This window comes from Hyperolius riggenbachi, chromosome 12 (assembly GCF_040937935.1).
Source record: "Hyperolius riggenbachi isolate aHypRig1 chromosome 12, aHypRig1.pri, whole genome shotgun sequence".
Taxonomy (NCBI): Eukaryota; Metazoa; Chordata; class Amphibia; order Anura; family Hyperoliidae; genus Hyperolius; species Hyperolius riggenbachi.
The window spans coordinates 15,700,852-15,711,215 of NC_090657.1; positions in this window are offsets into that span (position 1 = coordinate 15,700,852).

The window sequence follows — 10,364 nt, forward strand, 5'->3', positions numbered from 1 at the left end:
TGGCCCGGCGTGCGCTCCAGCGGCGGTATGCAGCATGGTGCAGCGTGGTATCAGCAGAGGCTGCCCGGGATGAGCTGCTGCAGAGACCGTTGATTGGGGCAATTAAAGGTATGTGCATTAGGGTATGCTGTGGGCGGAGTTCTTTCGACTGGAAAACCTATTTAAATGAATTTCATAGTCAGAATCGGTGACTGACTATGGAGGCTGCCACTGGATCTTCCTCCCAGGGCTCTGTGGAGTGTCGCTCCATTCCCTCTCTGGTATGATCATATAACATATATGAGGCATATTAGTTGTTGTTTAAGGGTTCTCAGGCTGATGGCTGGTTTTGTCTGTATTTTATTGCAGCCTGAAGCTATTACTATGGAAGCCAAATCAGATTCTAGATCTGACAGGACGGACAGACCAGACAAGCCTGCTAACCCTGTGAAAACTGATACATCCGCTAGAGCTAGTAGATCAGCTGGATCTTCTGGAACTAAAACTACTCAGAAGTCAGTGAAAAAGTGTGCAGTATGTCATGAGAAATTGTCATCATCTTCAAATAAATTACTATGCCAGTCATGTACTGAAAAAGTGGTGAGGGAAGAATCTCCATCTATGTTTAAAGACTTAAGGGGATGGATTAAGTCAGAGATAACCTCTGCTATGGAGTTAATGAGATGTAATCCTGTTAATACTACTCCTGAAGCTGATACTGAGCTGATGGCTGCAGCATCTACTAGTGCTCCACCGGTTGAGTTACCTAAACCTGTTTCTGTACCGATTCCTCCCCAGAGGGAAGGAAAGGCAAAAAAGAGGAGACTAGAGGAAGATGCTGAGGAATCAGATAAATCGGAGCGAGAACTAGAGATCTCTTCATTTGAAGAAATGTCTTCTGAATCTGAACAGACGGGGGAAAAAGGTGTTAAAGAGCAGAAATTTGCCTTTTCCACTGAGTTTATGAAGGAGTTGTTAGAACACATGCATAAAGCAATGGGGATTACTACAGAGAAGAAATCATTAACACCACTAGATCAGATGTATGAGACTTTAGCAGACCCTCAGACTTCCTTTATTCCAGTACATGGTACTCTCAAAGATTTAATTCAAAGAGAGTGGGAGGTCCCAGAGAAAAGAGCGTTTTGGCCTAAATCTCTGTCCAAAAGATATCCATATAGTTCTGAAGATCAAAAGTACTGGGGTGTTGCTCCAAAACTGGACCCCTCCTTGTCTAAAGTTTCCAGAAAAACGGATCTTCAATTTGAGGACTTTTGTTGCCTGAGGGATCCGATTGATAAAAAGATCGATAATATCCTGAGAAGAGCTTGGGAAGCTGCTTCATTGAACTTTAAACCATCCATAGCTTCTACAGCAGTAGCTAGATCCCTAAAACTGTGGTTGGTAGATGTACAATCACAAATTGCTTCAGGGGTTCCCAGGGAAGAGATATTGAATTTATTTCCTAAGATTATGCATGCTTCTAATTATCTTTCTGATGCAGCAGATGATTCAGTCCAGCTTACAGCAAGGACAACGGCCTTGGTCAACTCGGCTAGGAGAGGAGTCTGGGTGAAGACCTGGCAAGGGGACACCTCTTCCAAATCAAAGCTATGTGGGTTACCCTGTGAAGGCAATATGTTGTTTGGATCCAAGCTGGAGGAAACATTAGAGAGAACGGCTGATAAGAAAAAGAATTTTCCCCTGAAAAGAAGGAATTTTCGAGTCAATCGGTCCTTTCGTCCGCAAGGGAAGACAGAGTCAGAAAATAGAGGACAGAAAAGGAGGTGGATACCGAATAAGACCCAAAGTCCAAGGGGTAATCCTTCATACTCCTCTACAACACAGCCTCCAAAACAATGACGCCAGTCTTCCAGTGGGCGGAAGGTTAGCCCACTTCTTCGAGGAATGGCAATCAAAGTTTCAAAACAAGTGGCTATTGGACATAATCCTTCAGGGATACAGAATAGAATTTGTCTCTCACCCACCAAATCAGTTCTTCATCACCCCGTCTCCAAGAGCTCAAGGTCAAGCACAGGCTCTAGAAAGCGAAGTGAATATTCTGCTGGAGAAAAGAGTCATTCGTCAGGTCCCAAGATGTCAAGAAGGTCTGGGGTTTTACTCTCCGGTCTTCTTAATAAAGAAACCTCAGGGAAGTTACAGGTTTATCCTAAACTTAAGGAAATTAAACAAAGCAGTCAGATACAGGAAATTTCGAATGGACAATATTCGCTCAGTTCTGAATCTGCTTCAAGGGAGTTGCTGGCTGGCTTCACTGGATCTAAGGGATGCATATCTCCATCTTCCCATACATCTGGAGTCGCAACAGTACCTGAGGTTTGCAGTGTATCTTTAGGGAGAGGTAAGGCATTTTCAATTTAACGCTCTCCCTTTTGGGTTGTCATCCGCCCCTTGGTTGTTTACAAAAGTTATGGCAGAAGTACTGGCTTCTCTAAGATTGAATTCTATCCAGATTATCGCCTACCTAGATGATTTACTTATTTGGAGTCCCTCTGTGAACTCAGTAAATCTTCAACTTGAATTTGCACTGAATTTCCTCCAATCCCTGGGGTGGTTGATTAACTGGGGGAAATCTTCCGTAATTCCTCAACAATGTATGGAATTTTTAGGGTTTGAAATTTCTTCCTCCAGTAAAAGACTGTTTCTACCAGAAAGAAAATCTGCTGTGTTACTGAAATCTGTTCTTTCTTTTCAGAAATTCAAGACTATATCATTAAGGAAAGCCATGGCATTACTGGGGTTACTGACTTCATCCTTTCCAGCAGTGCAGTGGGGTCAGCTTCACTCCAGGACCCTACAGTCCTGGATCCTTTCCAAATGGGACAAACGGCTATCTTCCCTAGACAAGAGATTCTCCATTCCTTGGAACATAAAACACTCTCTGCTATGGTGGTTGGAACCAACACGGTTATCCAAAGGAAATCTATGGGAGCTTCCAACAGAAGTCATAATAACGACAGATGCGAGCTCTTGGGGATGGAGAGCCCACTTGGATACTCTTCTGGCACAGGGTCAGTGATCACCACTAGTGAGCAGAAGTTCATCGAACAACAGGGAGTTGCAAGCAGTGGGGCAAGCTCTACGGGCCTTCGAATCACAGATTCTTCATTCCCATGTAACAGTGCGGACAGACAACAAGACGGTAGTCGCTTATTTGAACCGCCAGGGAGGAACCAAGAGCAGGACTTTGTGGTGCCAAGCCTCAAAGATCCTTCACTGGGCCGAAAACAAACTAAATTCTCTAAGGGCGATGCACTTAAAGGGAACCTTGAATTGTCTAGCGGACTACCTGAGCAGACGTCATCTGTTACAGGACGAATGGAGTCTGAACAATCAAGTGTTTCTACAGATCTCAGAGCTATTTGGAATTCCACAAGTAGATCTTTTTGCAACAAGAGCAAATGCAAAATGTCCTATGTTTTGTTCTCTGAATCCTCAGGACAAGCCTTGGAAGATAGACGCATTCTCAATCAGTTGGAGTCACCACAAGATGTACATTTTTCCTCCGTTTCATCTGATTTCAAGGGTGGTGAACAAGATTTGTCAGGACAAGGCTCAGGCTATCCTAATAGTACCTTACTGGCCCAAAAGACCGTGGTTTGCGCCACTTCAGAGATCTGCTTCCAGTTATCTCCTTCTACCGAGCAATCAGGATCTGCTGACCCAGGGCCCAGCTCGTCATCCCAATTTACACCTTCTACAGCTTTCTGCATGGAGCCTGAGTGGGCAATACTGAAGAGCAAAGGTTTCTCTAATAAGCTATCAGAGACACTCATACAAAGTAGGAAGAAGGTTACCAGACAGATCTATTATAAAGTATGGAAAGTCTACAATAGCTGGTGTTTGCAGAATTCGGTGGATACATCAAGATCTACATCAGTACTGGAGTTCTTGCAAGAAGGTTTCCAGAAGGGGTTGAGCATTAGCACCCTGAAGGGTCAGGTCTCGGCATTAAGTGTCTTCCTGGAAAGGAGGTTGGCGGAAGAACAATATGTAATTCGTTTCTTTAAAGCTCTGAAAAGACTTCGACCTATAGCTCGGTCTAAAGTACCTGCATGGGACCTTAATACAGTGTTACAAGGGTTATGCGAACCCCCCTTTGAACCAATTGAGGACAGTTCAGATAAACACCTGACGATAAAAACAGCCTTTCTTTTGGCAATAACATCAGCCAGAAGGATTGGGGAGTTACAGGCGCTTTCGATCAATGAGCCTTATTGTATAATCAGCGAAGATAGAATTACTCTCCGGCTAGATGTAGCCTTCCTGCCTAAAGTGGTTTCTAAATTCCACAGGTCCCAGGAGATTTACTTACCATCCTTCTGTAAGAATCCATCAAACCAGAAAGAAGAGAAATTACACTGCTTAGATGTTAGAAGATGTGTGTTGGAATATCTACAACGTTCTAAACCTTGGAGGAAGTCCAATGCTTTATTGGTGCTCTTTGCTGGAAAATTCAGAGGCAATCAAGCCTCTAGAGCAACCATAGCAAGATGGATCAAACAGGCCATTGCATTAGCATACTTTCAGCAAGGAAAATCACTTCTTTCTTCAGTTAAGGCACACTCAACCAGAGCAGTTGCTACTTCCTGGGCAGAGAGGGCTGGAGCTACAATTGAGCAAATCTGCAAGGCAGCCACATGGTCAAACCACAATACGTTTGTTAAATATTATAAACTTGATGTATTATCTTGTTCTGATTTGTCTTTTGGCAGAAAAGTGTTGCAAGCGGTGGTCCCTCCCTAATAAAGTCTTGTATATCATCTCAGGGTTGCTGTCCTGAGACGTTCTGGGAAAGACAGGAATTACTTACGGTAATGTCTTTTCCAGAAGTCGAAAGGACAGCACCCTATCTACCCACCCGAATGTTTGTTATTAAAAGATTTGAAGCATCATTCTGTGTGAAGTCTTTTTTTATTACTGATGGGGTAAGGGCACATGATGTTATATACCACACAACTCACAAAAATGGGAAAGAAATGGTCAAATGGGATAACAATTGGCTATAAATTTCACATTAGATTACAATAACAATGTTCTCATGCATCCTGCCAACAGTATTAAATTATTATGAACAAAGAATGAGGATTGGCTATTGGGTGCATGAGAAAATATAAAACAGCTTTATTGAGTATCAAATCTAAAAACCTTCACATCATACAAATATTATATAATCTAGAGATATAAAACTATGGCTCAATTCCCTCAGGCATCGCCCAATGGAAAAAATAGAGGCTGCAGTCCTCAAAAAATCCCCATGTAGGAGTCCCACTCATAGGACCATGGAAAAAAGCAATACAAATGGATCAATGGATGTCCTGACGCTGGTGTGTTATTGCATATGACTCCAAAGGCAGTGTGGAACAGAACCTCCGTAAACAAATGGGCATTTGGTACCAAATCTTGGAGTAATCCAAAGCATGCAGCTGCAACAGTTTCCAAGCATAAATTGTGTAGATTTATCACATGCAATAGGGTGAAGTAAGCCAAACCAAGCTTCAAGCTTGGCAAGCAAAGATGTTAGTATGTATTAGCATCAGATGTCACGACAGGTCACAATTCATATAGTGTCCACAGTATGGATGCTGAAATATCCCCCAATCGCAGGGACAATAGGGACAAAAAACCGCTTGATGCAGAGCATGACACCTGGATGGTTTATTGCAAAAGCATGGATAGCGTAGCAGTTCAAGCATAAGCAGCAATACTGATGATAATGCCAAGCAGCTTAAGCACATGTGAGGTGGTGTCCCATAGTTACCATCCTGTTGCTGAGATCCATAGTGTCCATGGAAAGTTAGGTGGCTCCAAAGGTGATGTATGGGCGATGCCAGGGAGAGCTAAAGCTGTCTAGGTTTGCCTGACATGTTTCGCCGCCTCTCGCGGCCTTTTCAAATGCTGACAGCAAAAAGGCCTGCGATTGGGGGATATTTCAGCATCCATACTGTGGACACTATATGAATTGTGACCTGTCGTGACATCTGATGCTAATACATACTAACATCTTTGCTTGCCAAGCTTGAAGCTTGGTTTGGCTTACTTCACCCTATTGCATGTGATAAATCTACACAATTTATGCTTGGAAACTGTTGCAGCTGCATGCTTTGGATTACTCCAAGATTTGGTACCAAATGCCCATTTGTTTACGGAGGTTCTGTTCCACACTGCCTTTGGAGTCATATGCAATAACACACCAGCGTCAGGACATCCATTGATCCATTTGTATTGCTTTTTTCCATGGTCCTATGAGTGGGACTCCTACATGGGGATTTTTTGAGGACTGCAGCCTCTATTTTTTCCATTGGGCGATGCCTGAGGGAATTGAGCCATAGTTTTATATCTCTAGATTATATAATATTTGTATGATGTGAAGGTTTTTAGATTTGATACTCAATAAAGCTGTTTTATATTTTCTCATGCACCCAATAGCCAATCCTCATTCTTTGTTCATAATGATGTTATATACCTGTCTAATCCCTGACTAATCAATTATGTAAATCTTTTAACTAGCTTCTTGTCCAGTGTGCGTGGAAGGAGACAAGTCTCAGGGTTGCTGTCCTTTCGACTTCTGGAAAAGACATTACCGTAAGTAATTCCTGTCTTTTTTGATTTCAAGGAAGCCCTGCATTTATTTTGCAGGAGGAATGTTTTTTAAATGTAGGTGAGGCTGTTCATTTCACTAGCCCCTATTACACTGCCACTCATTATACAGTCTCCTTGTCCTAGTGTTTTTATTAATATGCTCATTATTATTCTGACCCCCAATTTAGTGCTTATTTTTTACAGTACCCCCTATTATAATGTACTCTATTATAATTCCCCCACGGTGGGGGGAAATGCCAAGAAAACCCTGCAAAGTACTCAGGGAACCCTGGTTGAGAAAGCCTGGTATATACGCATAGGGCGGAAATGATGTGGTTGGAACGTGCCTTTTTAGAGCAGAGTGTGTTCCAACAGAACTTTGTTGTGCAGTTTTTCAATACTGGGACCACTCGTGGACTGGCGCCCTCCCACCCACAGACCTGGGGAAGCCCCCCATGCACCCTAGTAGGTGAAATATATGTTTATTGCGAGATAAGTATATTATCTGATACAGTTCCTGGTGCTAATTGGTATGATGGGTGGTGACAGGATGAGAGTGTCTCTAGCCAGGCATAAAAGGAGGACAGGTAGCTGGAGTTAACATATGATCTTGAGAAAGCCTTCGGGGCGAAACGATCGTCGACCATCTTCCACATCTCTACTTTGCTGCCCTGAGTCTGATAAGTATTGTGCTTTTTTACTCACTGGTTGATTGCTATAAGGATCTTTTATGTGAAGAATTACTAAAGGTGTTTGGAGTTGAATGACGTGTGCTCCTGGATTCTCTACTCTTCACGTGATACAATGTATAGTTTGTTTGTTTTTTTCATCTGGAAGTTGCACTGTCTAATGTTTAAACCATGTTCTGGTATAGCAAGGAATCATAGGTGTGCATCAGGCTTTTTTTCTTCTGGTGATTTGAAATATTACAATGGCAGTGTTCTCCCCAGGCTCTTTTAGCCGGGTCCTCCACCCGGCTAGTTTTGGTGAGCACCCGACTGTCAACGGCTCGCCATCTCCTCTCTTGTAAGCGGAGTTGTTCAGAAAAGCTCCGGCCTTCCAATTTCTCATCTCACCCCAGCCGGCTACCTTTTCATGCCACCCGGGTGGAAAAAAAATTCAGGGGAGAACACTGAATGCAGTGAGGTGATTGAGCGAGAACCTGAGTGAGCGAGAACCTGAGTGAGGTGTTTTTTTTTTTTTTTTTTTTAGCAAATTGGTGTGTAGTGACAGAGTGAGGGGACCCAATAGGTTTGCTCAGTATAGGGCCCAGAAATTTCTGATGGCGGCCCTGGTAGTACCACATTCCTCACCTATGGGTTGAATAAACGGTTACCGGCGTACTACAGTCATGTGACAAGTAGCACAGGGAGAGAAGTGGTTAACCTAATGTGCAGGTACTGGTAGAAAAAGAACAAGGACACCGAGAGCCCAATATGGTGCAGTATGTATTGGTTATGGTTGGAGAAAGGAGGAGTAAGTAAAGTAATACTCACAAACCAGGGTTACTGCTAAGGCAACCACTGATCGGCAGGTGGGGAGAACAAGCCTGTCCCCACTCAGGATTAAGAAGCCGCTCTCTGTAGATCAGAAGAAATACAAGGATTTCCGCCCAGTTTATCATCAAGGTAGACAGAGGCGCCAGAAATATAAAATCACATAACATTTTTAAAACCTGGAAGTGGCGGGGGTGGGCCCTTCTCCACCCCAAAGGACACGATAAGTGTATGTGTTAGGTTATAACACAATCATTTTTAGTGATACAATCCACAAAGTATTGCAACGCGTTTCACGCCTAGTCTAAGAAGAGGCGCTCTTCTTGGAGTATGACGACCTCTGCTGTATACTCCTTCTTTCACTGCCTGATCAAGCGGGGTCACGCCCATGAAACGCGTTGCAATACTTTTGTGGAGTGTATCAATAAAAATAATTTTGTTATAACCTAACACGTACCCTTATCGTGTCCTTTGGGTGGAGAAGGGCCCACCCCCGCCACTTCCATGTTTTAAAAATGTTATTTGATTTTATACTTCTGGCGCCTCTGTCTACCTTGAACCTAATGTGCAAAGCTTTATTGGCATTTGCAGCTGGTGCTTGGCCTGAGTGTTGTTGCCTAGCTTAATGTTATGTGGCTGAATGTCTGTTATACAGAGGTCTCCATTGAGAGGACCATAAACATGACATGTCCTCCCGATGTGTCTTGCAGGAATACGGTACAAGAATACGACAATGAAGAGCACCTCCTGGGCAAACATCTCCAAACATGATCGCATTCTGGCCGGAGTCTTTTTCCAGGATCAGTTCAGCTATCACATTCGTTACAATATTTTCAAGATGGCCAGCCCCCAATGAGCACTACAAAAGGCTCAGGTAAGAGGCCAGCCGAACACTGATGTCAGCAACGGCAGAAGCCAGAAACTGCAATCTTTTATGTCAAGATGTTCAGATCAGTATGTTCCAATGCCTAATATTACAGACTTGAAATTATTCAAATGTATTTTCGGTGTTCGCCTCTAAAACGGCGATCTTGAATTTATTTAAAGGGGAACCTTCAGCCTAAACAAACATACTGTCATTCAGTTACATTTGTTATGTTAGTTAAAATAGATGGGTAATATAATCTCTTACTCCCCCCCCCCCCCCCCCCCCCCTGTTTTAAACAGCAAATGTTTGTGATATCATGGGGGCAGGCAACTTTTTCATGGGGGCAGCCATCTTTTGGTTGAAAGGAGGTGACAGGGAGCATGAGACACAGTTCCAACTGTCCTGTGTCCTGATCACCCCTCCCAGCTGCACACGCTAGGCTTCAAATCTCAAATTCAAAATTTTTAAAAAATGTTTTTACACCAAAACAGCAGAACGAGAACAACAACATCAGAAATCCCATCATGCTTTGCACAGCATTAGGGGAAAATGCCCGGGCAGTTTTCTTCTGTGCAGCTAAAAATTAAGCTTCTGTAAGAAAAACAAAGTTCTGATGCTGTGAAACTGTTAAAGACACCAAGCCTTTTCAATGCTGCTGAGTAGATTTTTAGTCTGGAGGTTCACTTTAAAGGAAACCTGTATTGAGAGGAATACAGAAGCTGCCACCTTCATTCCCTTATAAACAATTCCAGTTGCCTGGCTGACATGCTGAGCTTTAGGCTTGTTTCCACTATCGCGAATCCGCATGCGTCCAACGCATGCGGATTCGCACATGTAATGCAAGTGGATGGGCCTGTTTCCACTGTAGCGTTGTTCTGTTGCGTTTTTTTCGGCGGTGAAAAAACGCACAAAAGAGCCACAGAATTCGCCTGCGAGTGGAATGCATGCGAATTGCATGCAATGTATTTAATAGGGAAATTGCATAAGGTTTTCCCATGCGTTTTTTGCCGCGAATTCGCATAGGTACCAATGGTAAATTCACACAGGCAGTGACATGGTTAAAATCGCATATACCCTCACCTATGCGAATTCGTGGCAAAAAACGCATGGGGAATCGCATCCGCATGCGATTTCATCAGCGGTGGAATCCAGGCGATTCTGCACCGCAATAGTGGAAACGAGCCCTTAGGTTTTAGTTTGTCAGTCACACACCTGCAACAAACATGCAGGGAGCGGAGACACACCAGAGTCACAGCATCTGATCTGCAGCTCATTCTGGGCCAGGGACTTTACATATTAGAGGCAAAGCATCAGCACAGAAGCCTGGCAACTGGCATTGTTTATTAGAGAATGATGATGGCAGCCTCCGCATTCCTCTTACTTCAGGTTCCTTTTACCTAAACCTGTATGGCAGGAGA